General features: G+C 35.6%; 1 protein-coding gene and 1 long non-coding RNA gene across 2 annotated transcripts in view; one reads left to right on the top strand and one right to left on the bottom strand.

Moving 5' to 3' along the window:
* The window catches only part of LOC130239190 (pro-neuregulin-3, membrane-bound isoform), a 655,667-nt gene that overhangs the window by 467,321 nt on the left and 163,490 nt on the right, over window positions 1–24,856 (top strand). The window lies entirely within an intron of this gene.
* LOC130239191 (uncharacterized) overlaps window positions 16,228–24,856 on the bottom strand; it is a 67,719-nt gene continuing 59,090 nt past the window's right edge. Inside the window, exon 4 of the long non-coding RNA XR_008838676.1 lies at window positions 16,228–16,513. This is a non-coding gene — a long non-coding RNA (uncharacterized LOC130239191). The remainder of the gene's footprint in view (window positions 16,514–24,856) is intronic.

Genomic DNA, 24,856 nt, shown 5'->3' with positions numbered 1-24,856 from the left:
AGACAGAACTGTTGTGTATTCATTTGATGAATCAAACACATCTTGATACTTTCACTTGTCCTCTGTTCTTGCAGTCTTAAATACTGTGATTGAACTTTTGGATGACATTATACAAGAACATAAGAAGGATGCAAGATCAATTAAGAAAGCATATTGAGAAACATGAGTGCTGGGGTGTATTGTTTCTTTAGGAAGCAACTTTGCCAACTACTGGCCTGGTATTAGGTCTTAAACAACATGTTTAGTCATTTTTGTGATTGTCTGTAAACAGGCATGGTTTTGACAGCTATTACATGTATAAAAATGTTTAAAAAATGCAACTATACTATAAAATATTACTATATCACAGACATGTAAACATACTCTCCATTTTTAACTAGCTCGAGCTCTTGGCATTGTGTAAAGAAATAAAATGAAGATTTCTGTTGTACTTGAATTTGTGCGTAGAGGAATTCTGAGAGCCTGGTACTGTATCCTTCAACTTATACAGAAATGTTTTTGCAACAAAAGTATTCTCTTTCTTTTCCCTTCTTTTAACAGTTGCAGGTTCTAAAGCTACAGCATAACAGGAACGACCCAGCAAATCAATGAAGTTTCTCAGTCATTCAGGTCATTTTAGAATAGTAGACGTATCGTTTTAGAAGTGGAAAACCTATCCGAATGCTCTAGAATAAATTCCTTTAGATATTCTTAGGCAGAAAATGAAAAAGAGAAGGAAAGAGAGCACAGGTTGCTCTTCTGTCTGTCTTACTGAGAGCGTGGAGGGAATTAGAGGCGATTATGTGACTGTAATTGAATCCCTCTGATATGCAGCGTGGCCATTTCAGCTGCAGTCGTGCGATCGATATGCGAGGCTAATTTAATATTCATTTAATCCCCACCCCAGCCCACCTTTCATGAGAGCTTTATCTGTATCTACAGTTACTTTTGCTACAGTTTTTCTCTTGCGCTTTTCCCCTCTCACTTGTGTCTCAACTTTTTCTCCCTCAAGGCAATAGTCATAGATTTACTAACAGCTTGCATCAGTGCAAACTGTCTTTTTGGTGTTAAAACAGTACTGTTGGTATTTACTAAATGCAATAAAAGCTGTGGACAGAGCTATTTTTTGTGCCTGACCTTACTGAATACACGTTTGTAGAAGTGTCCTTGTCACTTGCAAATTGTATGGGAGGGACGTATTTAAATTAATTATTTAACATGATTTAATTTTTTGCGCTCCTGAAATTACCGTCATTATTTGACAGCATTAATACTTCATAGCAGCACAATCTCAGCTATTGCATGATATCTGTTCTGCTTGTGCCTTAACTTTCAAATAATAATTGTTCAAATGTACATCTTGTGGATTATCTCACATAAATACAGTCAAATATAGCTTATTGAGGCAATTCAGTCATAACTGCATGTTAGAAAAAGTTATCATAACATTATTCATCAATATGTGGCTCTTTGGATTCCGCTGGAATGACGACGTCTATCAGTTCTGTTGTGATATTTGCTCTCATCCAAATTTGCCGTTCTGTAAAACCTGGCCCATAGTTATCAATCTAGTCAACATTAAACAACTAAACATGCTCCTGATTTGAATGGAAGTCCTTAATAAGGATTTCTGTTTTAGTCTACAATATGCAAACAGACAGACAGACAGACAGACAGACATAGATAAATCAACTTTAATTCAAGGTGTGTGTGTGTATATATATATATATATATATATATATATATATATATATATATATATATATATATATATATATATATATATATATATATATATATGTATATATGTATGTATGTATGTATGTATATATTTTAAAATAAGCTTATCTTGCTCACAAAGGCTGCATTTATTTAATAAAAAATAAAATACAAAATAGAAAAATTGTGAAATGTTATTGCACTATAAAATAACTGTTCAAAGTTTATAATTTAGGTAGTTTATAATTTAATTTAATATTTATTCCAGTGATTTTAAGGATTAAATTTTCAGCTTCATTACTGCAGTCTTTTAGAGTCACATGATCCTTCAGAAATCACTCTAATATTTATTATTATTATTATTATTATTGTTGTTGTTATTGTTGTTGTTGCCGTTAATTGTAATAGTAATAAAAGCATTTAAAACTACATACAATAAGTATTATATATATATATATATATATATATATATATATATATATATATATATATATATATATATATATATATATATATATATATATATATATATATATATATATATAGTCATAGTATTATTTTGATATTCTACAATGACATATTGAAAACACTAAAGCACTAATCTCCATAAACATAACTTGCTTAGGTACATTACTGATAACAAGATAACCAACTAAATATTATGTTATGTGGAATAATATGTGATGTGGAATGTCATTTTTCTATTTCATTGTAATTTTACATGAATTCATATTTCTATTGAACCAAAATTATTTAAACAAAATATACAAAAAATATAAATAATTATGTGACGTGCCACACAGAGACATGTTTATACTTTTAAAAGTATTTTTACAGTTTTTTTTACCACTGTAAATTTGTTTATTCATAGTTTCAAATATACTTTATTAATTAAAAAAATTATACAAAAATAAACTAAGTATTTATATAAAATTAAAATACTGTAGTTTTCAAGTTAAATACCGGTATTCAGTCTTGGGTAAAAACGCAATATATTGCATTCTTAAGCCTATCATAATCCTTATAAATAAATAAATATTAAAGAAACAACACATACTTTCACATTAGCATTGTATGTGTTATGTTAATTTGTGTTTATATTCTTTGTATTCTTTTTTAGATTAAGATAGACTTAAGATATTACTTTTGTGAATGTGCTGCTGTTAATAGACATGTTCAGTTTTTCATCATACTGTATATGGCAAAGTAACAGCTAACAAAAACAGCTTTTAAAACAGTATTTACTTTATTTATTTATGTATTTATTTATTTATTTATTTATTTGCATTAAGAAACATCTACTTTTACAGAAAGAACACACAAGACATTTAAAACAAAAAGTTTACAGGACAAGCACTCCCAAAAAATGGATTCTGGTTCACTTTAGGTCTATGAAAGGCTAAGCAAACACTATATTGACTGTAACACCCACATGCAATGTCTAAATGCAGTGCTTTGTGTGCATCAATATATGTAACAACTTTGACTTAAGTCGTAATGATTGGTTTGTTCATTTGCCGTTTCATCTGTTTCTTTCCCATTTGCCATTTCTCCTTCTCTTCTCTATCTCCACACCTCCTCCTATTGTCTACTAGGGGTACTGCTCAGGTTGTTGTTTCTCTTTTTTTTTACATGCACGTGAGATAGGACTCCCTCCAATTTTGACATGGCTATTATTCTAATTACACCACCAAACAGGACAGGCCCTTCTTCAGTCTCGAAGGGATTGAAAGGTCTCTGGGAGTCTTTCCTTCGGGTCGAAGCAAGCAGAGCACATCAGTTTCACAACAACAGTCCTTTGAGAGCCCCTTAAGGAAGTCAAAGTCTTTTCTGTCTGTCCTTGCAATTAAAATCAAGAGAAGAAAAGCAAGCGTCAATGTCACAAACTTTCTCGTAGTGTCATTCTCCTCAGATGTGAGCCAAACAGCTGCGGCTTTGTCAGGGTGAAGGGGTGTAAAATAAATATTTTATGCTCCTGGCTCTTTCTGCAGCTATTATGTTATTGATCTAAGGGGTTTATCAAGTGGACTTTAAACAGCTCTCTCAGCTGGGAATACGACAATGCATTCATCAGTCTCAGATGAAAGGTACTGTATGTACTGTAAGATGGTTTGTTTCCCCTACAAAGAGCTGTAATAGATCACTGTTCAAACACAGTGGAAATGGAGAACAAATGACCTCAGTTCGCTGCCATGGTCTTTCTGTGTAAGCATCAAGATTGGGTTGGCACACTTTTGTTTTTGGACAGTCTTTTTTGTAATTTTGGCAGGTTCTTGCGGTTGGTCCTCTCAAAGGTCCCCCTGACTTCAAGATAAGCTCAATATAACTCAGGAACATAGAGCTGACTTCAGTATGATACACTTTTCAATTTTATTGCTGGAACTACCAGAATTCTATTACTATTAGGCCCTGTTTACACTAATACGTTTTAGTTTTAAAATGGCGTATTTAAACAAAAATGATCCACATCCACACTGCCGTTTCATCTAGCATTTCTGAAAATATCTTCGTCCACACTAAACCCCTGAAAACACACATCACATGACCACACACACGCTCTGTCATGCGCTGCAGAGTATGCAGGCGTCTGAGCTCCAGGCAGTCAGCGGGTACTTTGAGCACACCTCCACAGGTGAGAGCAGCACACGTCGGACAGTTCATCATGGATATATCGCTGGATCTAATCTCACTTTAGTTGTTAAACGTGATATTTAACTCCTCTTGTCTCTATCTAATGACTCTTTGGTATTTCGAATCTATTACTTGTTCTCAGGTAACGTGTTTTGGCTGAGCGCAAAGATAAGTTAATATATTAATTTATGTAACTACGTACACTGATTCTGTATATTGACTGATTGCTTGACTTTATTTCCTATATTGTATAAACTTATTGTGCGTTACTGTTACGAGGGTCTGTGTTTATTTTATTCATTCATTTATTTATTTGTTGCAGTTGTGTGCGTGTTGTGCTTATTTGAGTTGTAGGTGGAGTTTTCCACATGGCTTGTCCAGGATTGGATAACACCCGTGAAGTCACTGGGGATTCCCAGTATATGAGGCTGACGGCAATGCCGGCTCAGTCTCTCTCTCTCTCCCCCTCTCAGCTCTCGGTGGTTTGCACTCTGGCTATCTAGTTGGCGGTGCTCCGCGCATGCAAGGATCCGTCTACATGTCGCTCTTTTCAGTGTTTTGTTCTTGTTAACTTTTTGATTCTTTTGTTTTCTTAATGTGTTATCTAGTTTGTTTATTTTGATACTTTGTTTGTTTTTCGTAGCAGGTAGTGGATTATTTTTCATAGTCATGTTTTGGTATTTATTTAGTTTTGCGAATGAAAGCAGTGGCCCGGAAGACGCACCTGTTTTTTTATTCCTTTCACGGGAGTTGTACGTAAGATCTATCCAATAAGGACAGTTGTAGTCAGGAACTGTTTTGTTTAGCTGCCCTACCTGTCTAAATGATTTTGTCAATATTTTGTTGTCTCTTTTGGAACATTTGATTTGTGGAAATTAAATATTTATTGATGGGACATCAATTTGTTAATTCAAGCATCTGCGTCCTTTCATATGTTCAGCTCAAACCTTGATCTTGTTATTATTGGAGCCAGTTTTGAGTTTTGGGCCGTAACAGTTACACTTTTATAATGGCCATTATTGACTATTAAAACTGATATTCAGCAAAAGAGATAGGGTACATTTCGTATTTTTCAATTAAAATGGCAGAAATGTTATATGCTCTGTTTTGTTATAAATATGCATACAGTGAAAATGATGGTCAAATAAATATGTAGCCTACATGACACCTCAACATTTTTGGTGTCTGTTAAGTTAATATCAAAATAAAAATAGGCAGTTCCTTATATCATGTTTTCATTTTGTTGTTGAGATAGTGAAACAATGTTGCCAGTGTGATGTGAATGACGTTATAAAGTACACCATTACATTTGAAGATTTGCCTGACGTGTCCGTAGGGAGTTTATCCATATCAAACTTGTGAAGTCTGAACTCACAAGAAAAGGAATTAAGACTGAAATTTGTGCACTTGAATAATGAAAAAAAGTTTTCGCATAGCCCTCGCAGTGGCCATCGCCAACGCTGATCTGCACCTCTCAAAAAATTTAACTACACATTGCAACAATGCGTAGCGCAAGCTCTGTGGCTTGGTAGCGCTAACGAGTATGGGCGGGGGTGAGGCCCATGCAAGCCCAATGAAACGAGTGTTTACAAGTGTTGAGTCCCATGAAGGAGCTCTAGATGGAAACTGTTGTTTTATGTTCACCCTATGATTAAAGTTGTTGCACGTCCGCCAGTTCCCGCCTCAAAATGAGCAAGTTTGAGCCACTTGTACATTAAGGTAGCATTCAGAAAAAACAAAACATCAGCGAAGAAACTCGACACAGAGGAACATGAAAACACTGCCAGTTAGCATATCGGAAGTGTTATTACAGAGCAACACAAACACCACGCAGAAGTATAAATGCATGGCAACGTGCAATTCATGCAGCATGGCTCACGCTGATCACTCGATGCAACGAATAAACCAGGATTTAGAATAGGCATAGCGGTCATTCTGACAGTTCTTATAAGACTGTAGCACAATTTTTTCATGTCATATTTACATTCACAGCTTTTATTGACATTTGAGTTTTATGTTTTTAATGTCCATCGTCATATTTTATGAAGTCATTACACTAAAGAAATAGGGGGAATATACTTAGGGAGGGCAGCATGGTGGCTCAATGGTTAGCACTGCACCTCACAACAAGAAGGTCACTGATTTGAGTCCCATTGAACCAGGAGGCCTTTCTGTGTGAAGTTTGCATGTTCTCCCCATGTTGGCATGGGTTTCCTTCAGGTGCTCCGGTTTCCCCCACAGTCCAAAGATATGCAGTATAAGTGTATTGGTAAACTGAAGTGAATGAGTCATGTATGGGGGTTACTCCAGTGCTGGGTTGTGGCTGGAAGGGTGTCCGCCGCATAACACATATGACAAAGTAACTGACCATTCATTCCTCTGTAGTGACCTCTTATAAATCCCCTTATATTACTAAGTCGAAAGCTAGTGAGGTGAGTGAGCCTGGAATTGGTGTACAATTTACTAGATCTCCATCAAGGGTGTGTACTGGTTGTTTTGAAAGACATGTCTTAACCCTTGTGTGCTGCTGAGGATGTTTTCATCTTCTCTAGAGTGATTTTGAGACTTAATTTGGCCACAACTTTCTCTGGGTTTCAGCAAATGGAATGCTTTTTGGTGACAAATCTTATTTTGACACATATCTTGGGAGAAACTGCTTTGAAAATTTTCAAACAATCAACAATACTCTCTGAGAAGACGTAATACCCGTTATGCTCGTGGCTGTTTTTGCCCCATTGACTTCCATTATATTGACATTTTTTGATTGCAAAGCCATAACAACATATAATCATGCATTTTTGATTGTTGCTGGTTTGCACTGTTTTTACTGTTGATCATCAGTTGCTGTGCAAAAAAAGCTTACATATGGACTATAGTGTGTGTGTGTGTGTGTGTGTGTGTGTGTGTGTGTGTGTAAGAGAGAAACCTTTGTTCACTTATCTTGAAATGTCTGAGGAAATCAAAATAAGCAGCTCAGCTCTCAGAACATAGTAAACAGTAAGTGTATTTATACAGTCACACATATACTTTTTACCTCTTTCCAACAGGGAAAACCACCAACAATCAAGAAAGCATGATTATATGCTGCCATGGCTTTGCAATCAAAAAATGCCATAATAATGGAAGTCAATGGGGAAAAAACAACCATGAATATAGCGGAAGGGTAGTAAATCTGAACAATACACAAGGGTTAAGTAACGTTATGTTTTTGCTTTCAGAAAGTTATGTTTTTGTTGGCAAAATGTTGCTAGGCAACAGAGGAATGCATATTCAAAGGCACAGGAAAAGTAGCAGATACTGAAATACAGTACAGTTATGACCATTTAATGTAGGCTCAAAACTCATAACTCTTGTGTATTGTAATTTCAATAAGATAACAATGTCAGAAGTAAATGTACACACATTTAGGATACAATAGTTATATGGGTTTTATTTTAACAAAGATACTACATTGCAAAATTAAATTAGGGAATTAGGTTAACCAGGGGGTGGGATCTCAGTTGTGAATATAAGGTCAACCAATTGCTTTGCTGATGTGTGTTTTAGATTGACATGTATAGTTTCACTGGAGGTATGTTCATGGGTTTTGTTTTTAAAAGAGTTAAAAAGATTAAATTCTTAGTTAACTGGGTTCATTTCAATAAGTTTGACCATCGCTGCTTACACCCTTGTGAGCATCAAACAAGCAAATTGAGACCACTGAAAAAGATGGCTCTCAGTTCAACCGAAATAATAACTCCGCATTGACTAAAGACATCTAAATCTAAAAATGATGAGAGAGAGAGAGAGACCGAAACCTGGCACAGGCTTAGTCTGTGTTTGAAGACTGTTAGCTCAGCATCTTCACTTGTAATTCCTGACTTCTAGAACAGAGTTTGTAATCTTGTGATTTGTGATCTTTTAACATTTATATTAACTGCTGGATATTAATATTACAGCTTCTTTTAACTGAACAGATGAGCTTCCTGATCTCAAATAAATAAATAAATAGATAAATTAACTTTTTAAAGTATATGGAATTTGTGTTGTCGGAAATGCAAAACAAGGCAATTTCTCAGCCAATGATTTCTTATTAAAATCATATCATTTCATATCACATCATTTTAAACATGAACAGTAGGAAATAAGAATGGCAGGAAATATGTATAAACCATAGCAAATGTGAATGTCTACAGAAATGTTGTCAGTATGATGGTGAAAAACTGCAGCATTGACTGAAGACATCTAAATGACACAAAATAAGCCAAAAACAAAGATACCTGCTTTTCAACTCATCATATAGGTGCAGTTTTGCCCTTTCACAGTTCAGTACACTGGTGTCCTTAAATGTTTTGCCCTGAGGTTTTTTCTCCTTTTCACATTTTATTAGCTTTTCACAAGTTCTCAGTTGATAATAATACTATTACATGCTTGCACATACTGTATCACAAGCTCACTCAACCTAGGAAATAGCATTGTTCCTTCAATTCAGTGTGGTATTTCTGTAGCAAAATCAACTACACAAAAGCATTTTTACTGTGTTTATTTCATAATTATTATTTTGTTATGTTGGACCTTAAAATGAAAGTATAATTGCTAAATGAACCAGGGTAAAAATTTGACCCTGGACCAAAGAAACCGATATAGAGTAACTACCAGTGTGAACCCAATGGTGCAGTCAAATGTACTTGTATATTAATTTTACTCACTGTATTAAAACACCTTTAGTGAAATTCATGTGTGAGTGTGTGTATATATATATATATATATATATATATATATATATATATATATATATATATATATATATATATATATATATATATATATATATATATATATATATATATATATATATATATACACAGTTGAAGTCAGAATTATTAGCCCCCCTTTTATTTATTTTTAATTTTTTATATTTTCCAAATGATGTTTAACAGAGCAAGGAAATTTTCATATTATGTCTGATAACATTTTTTTTCTTCTGGAGAAAGTCTTATTTATTTTATTTCAGCTAGAATAAAAGCAGTTGTTAACTTTATTATAAACCATTTTAAGGTCAAAATATATATATTTTTTTAGACTTTCTACAGAACTACATAACTTTCTACATAACTTGCCTAATTACCCTAACCTGTAACCTAATTAACCTATTTAAGCCTTTAAATGTCACTTTAAGCTGTACAGAAGTGTCTTGAAAAATATCTAGTAAAATATTATGTACTGTCATCATGGCAAAGATAAAATAAATCAATTATTAGAAATGAGTTATTAAAACTATTATGTTTATCCTTCTCTCCGCTAAACAGAAATTGGGGGAAAAAATAAACAGACATATATATTTTTTAAATTTTTTTATATATATATATATATATATATATATATATATATATATATATATATATATATATATATATATATATATATATATATATATTTGAAAATAGCTAAAGCTGTGGTAAAACAGGAGTACCGTCTGTACAGATCAAGTTGTTACATTAAATATTTATAGCAAATTAGATCAAATGGAAACATGAATAATAAATTATACCTAGTTAAAAGATTTAGATAATCTGTGTTTGCTTTACATCCCTAACAGAAATATCATGAGTAACACATGTGCATCACATGAGAAGCACAGATTAAAATTACATGAGAACATTTACATTTGCATATACTCATTTATCAGATGCTTTTCTCTAGTCTAAAGCGACTTACAAGTGAGGTTAAAGGAATCAGTATATAAATATACTATGACAAGTCTGTTATTTAATTTAATTCTGTTTTGTTCTGTTTTACTCCAATTATACAGAGAGGAGACAGTGTGTTCTACAGGCCCTCTAAAACGAATGAAGCATACTCAGATTTGCACAATGTGTTCCAAGAAGTATGGGGCTATAAGATATGCAGTGAGGATTTCCACAACACTGCAAATACATACAACACATGCCATTATAAAAACAATATAAAACACGTAAAATCACTGTTCTACTCAACCTTGAGATTTAGTGAGTGGAACAAAAACTGAACAAAAAATGTCACATGCAATAAAAACAGAGGTATTGTAGCAACACTAGCAAGCTGTGAGTAGCTGCTTGAATGACCTTTCACCAAGAGCATCATATGCTTCTGCATTATTGAATTTGTCAGAATGCTTTAACATTTCAAAGTTTCTTCAGTTCAACATTAAAAACAGAAACTTGCTGTGTGTCATCTTCTATTTTAATTTACTAAGCGTCCGACATGGTAAATAACAGCATAATGTTCCATGAGGAACTGCATAATGTTCTAGGAGGACCTGATGTGGCCAACTGAAATCTGCAGAGGCTGATTTTACAGCTAATTATGCTTTTAACATTTGCATTTTTTATTTTTGATGCAGCTTGTGAACCTTGTGTTTCTATTTCAAACTTAATGCAGACGAAAGAAATGCATTGGTTTCCAAACTTTCAAATTGGAGTGCTTTTTGTATCCTATGGTATCTTATTTGGAATAAATCTGCTTCACCTGATAAATGATCAGTGCAACTATTTTTACTTTTAAAATATATATATATATATATATTTTTTTTTAATTGGTTTCATGCATGTAGCCTTGTTAACAGTGTCCTATATGAACTTCTTTTGCATTTATTTTCTCCAGGTTTTTTCTTTTCAAGAATTTTTTTTTAATACAGAATGTGGTAACTATAGTTGCCGGTGAGCAGATATGTTGTAAGAACCCTTCAATGTAAAATTTGAATAGGAGAAGAACATTTGGCATTCTAACTCAAAACAACTGCTTTCAACACATCAATAAGTATTCATACATATTTATTATGTTTAAAATTAGAAAACCGTTTGATATGAACTCACCTAAGAATATCTATCACATAATTTAATGAATATGAAAACACAAAGAACTAATCCATTTGTCTGAAAGTCATAAAACACACACTAGTTTCCCCAACAGACTACCGTTTGTCAGAAAGATAAATAAAATAAAAATGATTATATGATATAGACATGTTTAGACATGAAATATATATATATATATACAGACAATTATTACAAATATTGAAATAATTAATTATAACTATTAATTAATACAAATATATATATATATATATATATATATATATATATATATATATATATATATATATATATATATATATATATATATATATATATAAATGTCAATGTCTTATTTCACACACAGCAAAATCCCAAGAGTAGAGAATATTTGGGCCCACACTATTAACAGCAGGAGTTCAGTATTCTCTGTTCAATGAGCACTTTAACTCTGCTTCAGTGTTATTTCCCAGTGGGAAAAGTTCATTTTACTCTGTGTATTTTGCTGTGTACCAATTTGTGTATCAAAAAAGTCGATTTTAAAGAAAAGATATTAGTTAAAGGCTTAAGTTATATTCAGATGGGATATTATGAAAGCAAAAAAAAAAAAAAAAAAACATTAAACAAGGCCAATAACCTTGATTTACAAACTTATTAACATTATTCTCTAGTTCCCCATGATTTATATACTTACAAGGTATTTGTCCACTGGCAACTATAGTTGCCTCTTGATCTTCTGACAAAAAACTATAGATCTATTGAAAGGTTTGTTTTGTTTGGATGAATCTAGAGAACTTCATGGTTGTGTTGATATATATTTGTGAAGAAAAAAAAAAATCGCAACATGAAAATTACCTTTATTTGGGAGGGTTTGTCTCCATTTTGCATCCTGGAATTTGGGGTAGGAAGCTGAAAGCCTTACATGACAGGAAGTAAGTTTTCTATCTTGAAATCTTTAATTTTGTTGTTTGCTTGCATGTCATTGAGAAATTAAACAAGGATGACATGTAGAAAATTACTTTCATTCATTTTCTTTACGGCTTTATTAATCTTTAAGACCCTTTATTAATCTGGGTTCGCCACAGCGGAATGAACCGCCAGCTTATCCAGCATACGTATTACGCAGCGCATACCCTTCCAGCTGCAACCTAACACAGTGAAACATCCATACACACTCATAAACTACGGGCAAATAAGCTTACCCAATTCACCTGTACCGCATGTGTTTGGACTTGTGGGGGAAACCGGAGCACCTGGAGGAAACCCACATGAACATGGGGAGAACATGTAAAGTCCACACAGAAATGCCAACTGACCCAGTTAAGGCTCAAACCAGTGACCTTCTTGTTGCGAGGCGATCGTGCTACCCACTGCGCCACCGTGACACCCTAGAAAATTACTTATAAAAGGAAAATTGCAACAATGAACTTTAGCAACTATAGTTGCTGGTGAGCTTAAATGGTTTAATATTTTATGTTTGGAAAAAAAAACGATTTCAATTCATGTTCAGCCACAGGTGTGAACATTCACTGTTTCACAATGGCTTCAAATGGGGCTCATTTTTACAAATTTTAGACTTTAATAATACGAATGCGTCGTTCCACCCAACCACTGAAAATGAATGAGACATTTAGCTTAATACTTAATTTAAAAAAGTCTCACGCTGAGTCAAATATGACTGCATAAAATTGTTTTAATTATTCAGCATTGAAAGAGACATTGTGCTATAAAAATAATGAAGTCTGCAGTAATACGACCCTCATAAAGCACCGATACAGATATGGGCTCTTGCTTTACAAGCCAGAAATAAACAGATTTTATATGCAGAACAAATGCGAGGGAGAGAGAAGAAAAGAGCAGATAGTGAAGGTGGAGGAGTTCTTCACATGACACTAATATGATTCTGCCTCACGGACACGTCTCTTTTACTGGCATTTAGAAATGAAAATAGAAATTTTCTGCCGTCTCTGTTTCTAAATGTTCTGCTGTCTATCCTTTTCTCCATGGGTCGTTTTCTCAGTTCAGCCTGCTATAAAGTTGCATCACGCTCAGCTATTAACATCAATCTTAAAATCTTCAAGATATAAACCTGAGAATCCTATTATTGTGCCCCCCCCCCCCCCCCCATCACCCAATCACAGACAGATATGCTGACGCCAGAGCATCACATTTTTTTTCTCGATATGAGCCTCTCCTGCAATATCAGATTTTAGGGACGTTTTCCACTTTTCTCTGGAGTGATCGCCAGCTTCTGTTTTGCTCCCCTGACACTTTATCATTGCTGGAGATGATATTTGTTGGAAATTAAAATCTTGGGAAGAAGTAGCATCAGGAAACAGGAAATGAATCTGGATGAATGCTGCTGGTTTTCACAACCCTGTTCTGCCTTCAGGCTTCCTGGTTACATTTAAACATTTAAAACAATTATTGGGCTCTGACTGCAAAACAGTTATGCAGTTTCCACATGCAAAAAAAAAAAGTAGTTAACATTTAAACTCAAATTATTATGGAACATTCAGTTTTAAAACTATTTAAATGTAAAAGTATGTGTACAAGAGGTGTCACAGTGGCACAGTGGGTTGCACGATCGCCTCACAGCAAGAAGGTCGCTGGTTTGAGCCTCGGCTGGGTCATTTGGAATTTCTGTGTGGAGTTTGCATGTTCTCTCCGTGTTCACATGGGTTTCCTCTGGGTGCTCCGGTTTCCCCCACAGTCCAAAGACATGCGCTATAGGTGAATTGAATAAACTAAACTGGCCATAGTGTATGTGTGTGAAGGAGTGTGTATGGGTGTTTCCCAGTGTTGAGTTGCAGCTGGAAGGACATCCACTGTGTAAAACATATCCTGGAAGTTGGCGACCCTTTATTAGTAAAGGGACTAAGGCGAAAAGAAAATTAATAAATGAATGAGTATGTGTAAATGTGCGTATATGCAGAAATCATTAGATTTAAACCAACAAATATTAAGTTGCTAAATCTATAAAATAAATACTAAATCAGCATATTAGAGGAATCATGTGATACTGTATACTGAAGAACTGTAATATGTAGCTGCTGTAAATTGAGAATAGCATCACAGGAATAAATGGCACTTTAAAATACTCTCACTGGCCACTTTATTAGGTCCACCTTATTAGTATCAGGTTGGACCCCATTTTGCCTTCAGAAACTGCCTTAATCCTTCATGGCATAGATTCAACAAGGTACTGGAAATATTTCTCAGAGATTTTGGTCCAGATTGACATGATAGCATCACACAGATTTGTCGGCTGCACATCCATAATGCGAATCTTCTGTTCCACCACATCCCAAAGGTGCTCTATTGGATTGACTTCTGGTGACTGTGGAGGCCATTTGAGCACAGTGAACTCATTATCATGTTCAAGAAACCAGTCGGAGATGATTTGCGTTTTATGATGTGGCACGTTATCCTGCTGGAAGTAGCCATCAGAAGATGGGTACACTGTGGTTATAAAGGGATGGACATGGTCAGCAACAATACTCAGGTAGTCTGTGGCATGTTAACAATGATCAATTGATACTAATGGGCCCAAAGTGTGCCAAAAAATATCCCCCACACCATTACACCACCAGCAGCCTGAACCATTAATACAAAGCAGGATGGATCCATGCTTTCCTGTTGTTCTGACCCTACCATCCGAATGTCACAGCAGAAATCGAGACTCATCAGACCAGGCAATGTTTTTCCAATCTTCTATTGTCCAATTTTGGTGAGCCTGTGTGAATTGTAGCCTCCGTTTCCTGTTCTTAGCTGATAGGAGTGGCACCTGGTGTGGTCTTCTGCTGCTGTAGCCCATTCACCTCAATGTTCAACGTGTTGTGTTTTCAGAGATGCTCTTCTGCATACCTCGGTTGTAACGAGTGGTCATTTGAGTTACTGCTGCCTATTTATCAGCTCGAACCTGTCTGGCCATTCTCCTCTGACCTCTGGCATCAACAAGGCATTTGTGGCCACAAAACTGCCTCTCACTGGAAATTTTATCTTTTTCAGACCATTCTCTGTAAACCCTAGAGATGGTTGTGCATGAAAATCACAGTAGATCAGCAGTTTCTGAAATACTCAGACTAGCCCAGCTGGCACCAACAACCATGCCACATTCAAAGTCACTTAAATCACCTTTCCTCCCCATTCTGATGCTCTGTTTGAACTGCAGCAGATCATCTTGACCATGTCCATGTGCCTAAATGTATTGAGTTGTGATTGGCTAATTAGAATTTTGCATTAGCAAGCAGTTGGACAGGTGTACCTAATAATGTGGCCGATGAGTGTATATTATAATAAATAATAAATAACTGTATGAAAGACTTTTTTCAAGAATGTTGTTGTTCCAAACTTTTGTCCACATATACGCATATGGATGTTGAATGTTGACTATACGCTTACCGTCAGCATTGTGCTAAAGTGATAAATTCAAGAACAGAAAGGGAGATAAATACATGCAAACACACACAAGAATTAGTATGGGAATGCTGTCGCTATTGCCGCTATGCATCAAATAAATATATTGAGGTCGGCTCCAGCAAAGTTGGTGGTCCTGATTAAATATTCATGTGCTCTTAAACAATATGGCACCCGACGCTGCTCTCTCTTTATTTTCTTTCTCTTTGTCTGATTTAAAAATGTTCTTTAGTTTGAATAATTCAGCTTTATTTGTCTGGAGAATTGATTTTTAACACGGCTTTTTACAGTGTCCGTGAAATAAAAAGCAAAGCTAAAACATCTCTTGTGTCTGCTGGTGGCTGCTATTGATTGAAATGTACATAATGAACAAGGGCAAACCACCACAATTATTTATTTTCCTGATTGTATTTTAGGTTCTTACAATAAAATGTGTTTATGCGAGCGCAATTAATGGATTTCCATTTTTATATCCAATATTTGTATTAAATCATTCATTTCACATTCATTTTATATTTTTAAGGGGACACATTTCATTTTATTTGTGGAACAAAACAAACATTCTGAATGTGAGCATGTGAAAACTGTCGGAATTGTTTCATGCAAATGGATTTATCAAATCATTAAATGAATCCGCTAGGCAATGAAAACATTGTTTATGGTTGATTTGAAGCCTTTACTTTGTTCACTTGGGGAAGCACAACAAGCACTGAATCATTCTGCAATTTTGCCCTTGATTACATTTCATTGTCTTTTCTAGCATACGCTCTCATTCCTTGGCACAATCCCTTTGTTTTGTAGTTTGTTAGTGCTCAGCCAGGCGGTGTAAGGCAGATGTTCCTGTTGTTTATGTATCATAACTATACCTCAAAGCGTTATTGAAGGTGTCATAGACATGAAGCAGAGGTGTTTCCCCTACATCATCCACTGGACTCCTGCATCTCTCATCTCTCCTGAAACAAAAGGCAAAATCCCCATAAATAAATAAAGAAAAAACAGGCCCTTTCAGAAGGTTAAAAACAGCATCTGCTTGAATCAGCTGACAGCGCAGGTGTTATAAGTGACAGGAAAAGAATCTCTGTATCACTTGGCCTAACATGATTATAGTTTTGTTCTCTGCCTCTATATTTTCTTCATAAAAACAAAACAGCTCACTGCAAATCTTGAGAGCCCCCAGGAACCATCATGGGGCCCCGTTCATAAGTATTGCTGTCAAACACAAGTGCTTGTTTAGACAGGGAAGCAGTGTAGCTGATAGAGAGAAGTGTTTTTATTTTGACAAATGTGACGACTTAATACTAGTATTCTCTTTGTTGTGGTTTTTCTGTGCATTATCTTTATACATTTCTGCAATGTACAACTGTTTACAATTTACGAATTGTAAACAGCAGAATAGCTTTGGTAATTTAAATATAATATCTATCAGGCCCACGGTAACCTTTGATTTGGCCTGCCATCCCATCTAAGAAGAGAGTGAGAATGATGGGGATGATTTACACATTTTAATTTCAAATCTAATAAAACCTTTTGTTTATTTGTTTTATTGTTCAAAGCTAAATGAAATTAAATCTTTCAATTAAATATTGTAATTGAATCAGATTCAGTTTAAATGTACAGACTGTCACCTGATGGATAGAGGACAATGCAGAAACTTTGGTGAGCAAGGGCAGATTCTGCTTCACTAGTCTGTTCAGCATTGAACTTCTCTGTTCGGTGTTATGTTTTTATTGCAATAAGTTATCATTTTAAAAGTTATACTGCGTTAGTTAATATGATTTAAAGTACTGTTTTTTATTAATTTTTAAATATTATGAAATAATTTAGGAAATTACCCATGGCAACTTTAATATAATATAGTTTGGTATATTTAGTTTCGGCCCACAGCTCATGATGATATTTGGTTTTTGGCCCTTAATAAGAAAAGGTTTGGGCACCCCTGCTCTAAACCTTTTCCCCAAAGGTAACAACGCATACTCATTATGCAGAACATGTGATGTCACAGACAATTTGTTTAGCATGCCTTAATGTGTCCTGTTGATAAATAAGCTGTAGTGACATCTGTTCTGATACACCAAATAAATAGAAATTTAGTTTTAAAAATATATTTACATGGGAAACAGTTACTTTAAGTTGAAATATTATTGTAAAATGTTACTGTTTTTATAATACATGGTTGTATTTATGTTGTTTCAGTGTGGCTAAGTGGTTAGCACGATTGCATCACAGCATGAAGGTCCATGGTTACATTAGTTATGGAGTAATGGCTGAACCAGGATGCCTTTCTGTGTGAAGTTTGCATGTTGTGTGGGTTTCCTCTGGGTGCTCTGGTTTACCCCACAGTCCAAAGACAAACAGCTTAAATGAATTGGATCATGTGAATTGGCCATAATGTGGGAATGGAAGAATGTGTGGATTTTTCCCAGCACTGGAGAGCTGTGTTGATGCAGAAAGGATATTTGTCAGTATATCACTTTTTTAAATATAATTCCAAACAAAATTGTAATTTTACAAACGTTTGACTGTTTGAGTGTATATATGTGGAAAAATTATTTTCATCATTTATAATATGAAATTTGGCATTGCAGTGGCGCAGTGGGTAGCATGATCACCTCACAGCAAGAAGGTCGCTGGTTCGAGCCCCGGCTGGGTCAGTTGGCATTTCTGTGTGGAGTTTGCCTGTTCTCCCTGTGTTCATGTGGGTTTTCTCCGGGTGCTCCGATTTCTGCCACAAATAAAATAAAAATAAAAATTCTAAATTAAAAAAGCTTAATTGGCTGTAGTGTGTGTGTGAATGCAAAAGTGTATGGGTGTTGGGCAGTGGCTGAAGGGTATGCACTGCTTAAAACATGTGGTGGATAAGTTGGCGATTCGTTCCAAATTGGTGACCCCTGATTAATAAAGAGTCTAAGCCAAAAAGAAAATAAATGAATAATAAGAAATTGTTTAGCAGCACCAATTTAGCATACACTCTAAAAATGCTGACTTTACACAAGTGAAGGTGAAATAAAGCTTTCTGAACAAGTGAACCTTTCAACTCAATTATATGGGAAAAAGGTTCATTACTCGAAGCTTTCCAAATCAGAGCTTGAAAAGGACCCCTGCTGGTTAAAGTGTGGGAAAGCACTGTGTTGCAAGAATGTCAAACGTTCACAACCAACCAACTCATTCATATAGTTATACAACAATAGTAATATAAACAAATTACTCAATTACTGTAGTTTTTTACATATAAGATATGTTACATTACACCATAGATGACTGTAGTAAAATTAGGTATTCAGTAGTATTTACGTTTATCATAGTCCAACGGGTCGTACACCCAACCACTCGTTCAGAGCGGGGATCGAACTGGCGCTTCCTGCGTGGGAGGCAAATGTTCTATCGAATAGGCTAGAAGAAAGGACGCTTCAGAGCTGCACTCGCCAGCTGGCTACACACTATACTATAATATGATGTAGAATTAAAAATAGTTGTAAGTAATACACTAATGCACTTTAGTATTAGTATTAAAAATGTTTTACTATAAATTACTATTGTATTATGTATTGTACTATTGTATTGTATTATTGTATGTGAATTACTGATGCGTGGGACAGGTGCAGTGCGTTGAAACATAGAACTGTAAAGTTAAAGTCAGAATTATTAGCCCCCCTGAATTATTAGCCCCACTGTTTTTAACTCATTTCTAATAGCTGATTTATTTTGTCTTTGCCATGATGGCAGTAAATTATATTTTACTAGATATTTTTCAAGACACTTCTATACAGCTTAAAGTGACATTTAAAGGCTTAATTAGGTTAATTAGGTTAACTAGGCATGTTAGGGTAATTAGGCAAGTTATTGTATAACGATGGTTTGTTCTGTAGACAATCGAAAAAATATATAGCTTAAAAGGGGCTAATCATTTTATCCTTAAAATGGTGTTTAAAAATTAAAAACTGCTTTTATTCTAGCCGAAAATAAACAAATAAGACTTTCTCATGGAGAAAAAAATATTATCAGACATACTGTGAAAATGTCCTTGCTCTGTTAAACATCATTTGGGAAATATTTTAAAAAGAAAACAAATTAAAAGGGGGGCTAATAATTCTGACTTCAACTGTATGTAATCGGTGCCTAATTTCTCACTATACACTTTACTAACCCACAAGGGTGTTCAAACCTTTGAATCACAATTCAAAGCAGTCATATGGATATAGGCAAAATTAAGCTACAGGCATCCCTGATCACGTCATTATGGCAAAACGAAGCTCCGGTACAGTACACTGCTTCACTATGGGATAATCTTTTTGATACATGCTTCGAAGCCTTGGTGCACAACTCGCATTACTACTTTACACACTGAAATAAGCTACAAAATCTGTCACTGTGATGATACCTATACAAAAGGTACACTTTTGTGCCATACAGGTAGACATAAGTAACTTTAGGTTATACTTTTGTACCTTTAAGGTACTATGAGGTACACAGTTGTACTTTTTAAGTATTAATATGTAACTTTAAGGACCTGTTAAGAACAAAAATGTACTTTTTGAAAAGGTACTGCCACCGTGACAGATTTTGTACTTTTATTTCTGAAAGTGTACTTAAAAATAAAGTAAAACTATTGCTTTTAAAGTCATTAGTTTTCTTTACTTCAAAAGTGAGTAAACTCGGTGCCTTAAAATGATTAACAAAATGAACTATGTGCATAATTATAAAAATGAATTCAACTGAATAGTTCCAAGTTGCAAGAGATTTATTCACTTTTTTAAGTAGATAATCACCTTTGTATAGTGCATTATGGTTTCTGAAGAAATATAGGGGATATAAGCATTTATTTTCTTCCAGACTTGCAAACCTTGTGAATTTTGAATATGCTTGAATTCATTTGTGCTTCATCTGCATAAACAAATGGTACATTTACTGTTCAGATGCGTCTGTTCAAAAAGCTCTAGGCAGATTTAACCATAATCGAATTGCTCCATAAAGCCATGAAGGAGCCCCCGCACAGTTTTGTGGGCCCACCTGCAGAGCATATGCCATGGGGGTGTCCCATGTGTATCACTTTTTTATGATTTTGCTTCTGAAGATTCCTTGTGTGCCCTCTCTGTGCACCACACACATCACATTGCATTTTCTACAACATCTCACGTGGATAATGCAACAGTTACCTGTCGTCCAGTAACTATGGCAACAGCGATGTAGGTAATGACTTTAGCATGCTATATAAAAAAGCTAATATTTTAGCCCGAGCATTAGCCTGCTTAAGCTGCTCCTCATTACATTACATTAGAATGCTGACGCTTAATGAGAGCCTGGGTGCTCCTACAACGCTAATCCACTTTCATGCCATCTCTCCCTGGGTGTCAAGTACTGACAGCTTCCCCTATTTACACGTAAATCAAAACATCAATTAATCCTAGTAATTAACAGCCCCCTCTGCAACAATGCAGCCTCTCAGCACACCATCACAAATCCTCGGCACGCTAAACCCCCACAGACGAAATGCAAATAAAACCCCTCCCGTGGCCTGAGAGGTCAGAGTTATCAGAGGATTTTCAGTGTAAATCCACAAGCGCTTTTGCTTGACCAGAGAATTGACTTTGTAACCCTTGTTTCTCACAATCAGCACAAGAATTGTGTGTTTTTTCTCTGGAGAGTCACAACTGTCCTCTATTGTACTTGCTTTGATTGATTGTTTGGCCTGTACGGGGCTCTTGCCATGATGACAGAAAGTACCTGCGAATCATAATTCTGTTGAGGGGCTTAACCTGTACATGAACGTGGTCTGCTGTCTTTACTTTTTGAATATGTTTTTGTTCTCCGTCTAGTCAAAGCTAGGGACGTAATAGACCATTCTATATGTATGTGTTTCTTTTTGTCAGGGACAATGCTTTGTTTAGGTTCCTGTCCTGAGAAGAAGAAAATGCAACAGTGACGTTCTCTGACATGAATGAGCTGTGTACACAGATGAGCAGAGAAGATTCTATGCTGCCCATTTGCATGTAAATAGATACTTATGCTATGCGTCTTGCATATGCAGTGCTTGAAAGCAGCAAAGAGGACATTTGCAGACACCCGCGGCACCAAAACACATATGATTCAATGTGTGGATGTCATTTGTGATGCATTATGATGGATTTAGAGAGTGTGTGTTTTCGAACTCTTACATGCATAATGTTATATCTCTGGTGGATCTCATAACGCATGTATTGGCAGTTGGGTTATACCCTGTAGGTTTTCATCACATTCTTGTTTTTAAGAACTTGATAATTGAGATAAGTCTGACAGATATGGAAATCCATTTCCACATGTAAAAAAACAAAAAAGGTGCCTTTATTTTTTACAATTGGGACTTTATTTCTCCAAATTGACTTTATATCCTGCAATATGACTTTTGATTCCTGCTTAAATGGCTTCCATGGATGGGTAATGTTTTCGCTATTTCTAAGGGTTTTCTGCAAATTGGCACCAATTGCACCAAACTGTACTAAGTGTAAATAGGGAGCTTTCAAAGCTGACTCTGCCAAATTAAAGGAAAAAAGTGTTCAATTTGTACCAAGTTTAGCTAAAAATGATATAGATTAAAGCCCTGTTCACACTTAATGATGATCACAATAACAATAACTATATTGTTTTGATAATGATGCATTGTTTTTAGATCCCCGCCATATAAATAAGATCTGGCCCTGGACGTCAGATCCTATCAGAAAATGTCTGCTTCTCCAGGTATCTGGACAATGAGCCAGCAGTGCTATCCAATACCCAAAACCAATTAAACAGTGCTTAGGACTCAATCAGTTGGCTGAGGAAGCTAGACAAGAGCAGAAACATGAAGTTATGATAATAAAGAATGAGTTTATTGCATAATGTTAACTTAGTATTTTCCAGTGCTCAGACTTTCTGATCTGACCAGCTCAAATCCAGCAAGCACATTGAATTTCAATGGAAAATGACTGCTTCACAACATTGTCCAGTAACATTTTAACTCTTGAAACATTCTCTTACCACATACTCATGACAAGAAGTATCAGTAATGAATGTACATCAGTGGTGTCCAAAGTTTGTCCTGGTAGGCCGAGTTTAGTTACAACTTGCTTCAACACACCTGCCAGGAAGTTTCTAGTATATCTAGAGTATATCTAGTGAAGCCGTGGTCACACTGCACTTTTTCACCCCATAGACTTCCATTCATATGTATGCGGCAGACTGGAAACGTAAGCTCGTGCGACATGTTTCGCAGTTCGCTCATTGGGAAGTTCAAGCTTGGTAAACTCTGACCTGCGAAATCGCATCCAGTGATTGCATGAGACCAATAAAATATCAGAACACTGATCCTGCCCCTTTTCGCAACACCGCACGACAAAGTTTCACATGCTTAAACCTAGTGTGATTGAGGCATAAGAGCTTGATTAGCTGGGTGTTTTTGATTAGGGTTGGAGCTAAACTCTCCAGGACACCAACCCTCCAGGACTGAGTTTGGACACCCCTGTTGTACATTATTTAATTAAATTATTACTTTAACTTTTACTAAATTAAACAATTTAGAATTAAAATAAACAATTGAAAAAGAAGAAAGTAATATTAAAGGAAGAAAATAAAAAACACAAATAATGGTTGCTTTTCTGATTTTACAAAGTGAAAGATGCACCTCAGTTATAAAAACAGAGGAACAATAAGATTGAAATCTCTAGCCAGCAGCTAGCTCTCTGCAACTGGTCATCCACTGAAGCTAAGCAGCACTGCACCCAGTCAGTACATGGATGGGAGACCACATGGGAAAGCTAGGTTGCTGCCGGAAGTGGTGTTAGTGAGACCAGCATGTCAACCTGCAGTCTGTGTGAGACCTAACGCCCCAGTTTATGGATGGGGACTCTATTGCTCAGTGACCTCAGTTTAACATTTCGTATGAGATGTTAAACCGAGGTCATTAAAAATCCCAGTATGTCTTTCGAAAAAGAGTAGGGGTTTAACTCTGGCATCCTGGCCCAAATTTGCCCACTGGCCTCTGTCCATCATGGACTCCTAACCACCCCATATCATAATCAGCTTCATCATTTTGTCTTCTCTATCAGCTGGTGTGTGGTCTGGCGGAATATGGCTGCCATTGTGTCATCCAGGTGGACGCTGCACACTGGTGGTGGATGAAGCGATTCCCCCTAAAATGTGTAAAATGTGAAAATGTATGGAATTATTATTAATGAAATCACTTTTATATTTATTTATTTAATTTTTAGCCAATGGATGATTAAAACATAGACAAGCATGAACAGCTGTATTTACGCATGGATTTCGGCCTGCTAATCACAGTACTACTGATATACAACCATACTGCACTGCCCTTTATGTGATATTTCTCATATAAGACACCTCTGAATGTTGTAATTAAGCAGTTAGAAACTAGAATTCCAGAAAGTTGTGTAATTACAGGGACCAACACTGAATAATCAATCAGAATGAAGTAGTATTCATGTCATATCGAGGGAACAAAAGAACTGAACACATTGCTACTGACCAATCAGAATCAAGTACTCTAGGGAGTCATGTGATAACCTTTGTTAGTTTATATGTCTTTACAATCGCAGTTCACCGATGTTAACATGTGGTATTTTGTCTGTTAAAAAGGTTATAGTGTATGTTGAAATTAATATGAAGTTTATTAAATGCTCAGATTTTTTAGTGAATGTACTCAAACTAATGTAAACAAAAAAAAAGCTTAGAAAGGCTTACTAAAACAATGTAGCTTTTCTTTGAGAAAGACATAGATCCCTGTGCACACTGAATGTGCTTCATTTAAACTGAATTGGTCTGTAATAAGGATGGTGTCCTCATTTGCAGCTACAAATCTCATCTGATTGACTAGTTGAAGCTGATAAGCACATTATTGGCTGTGTAGTGATCTGTGGCCTCCGAGTTCTGCGACCACTGACATCATTAACGGTGTTGGAGCAGCTCCTGTTCAAATAAAGCGGACAGCAACAAGATGGTGGACACGTGTCTTGAGGCTGATTTGTCGATAGAACACTGGCCATGTGCTACAGAGGTTGTTTCCTTGGAAACCAGGTGGCAAGAGCTGAGACAAAACTGCCAGCAAAGCCTGTAGTCCAGTGGCCAGTGAGGAGCACAGAGCACTGCACACTAATGAAGCCAGGCCTAATGGAAGTCATTTGGTTTGCATATTAGATCAGCTGCTAATGAGAGTAAATGCTAGAAAATAGTTTCTCTCTCTGCCTGTCTGTCTGTTTGTTTTTTAATGTATATGAATATTAAATATATAATGTATACAGAGACACACGCACCCACACATTTTTCAG

Source organism: Danio aesculapii, chromosome 13 (genome assembly GCF_903798145.1).
Source record: "Danio aesculapii chromosome 13, fDanAes4.1, whole genome shotgun sequence".
NCBI lineage: Eukaryota > Metazoa > Chordata > Actinopteri > Cypriniformes > Danionidae > Danio > Danio aesculapii.
Note: the sequence above shows the minus strand (reverse complement) of the source record. Positions and strands in the feature narration are given on the sequence as shown.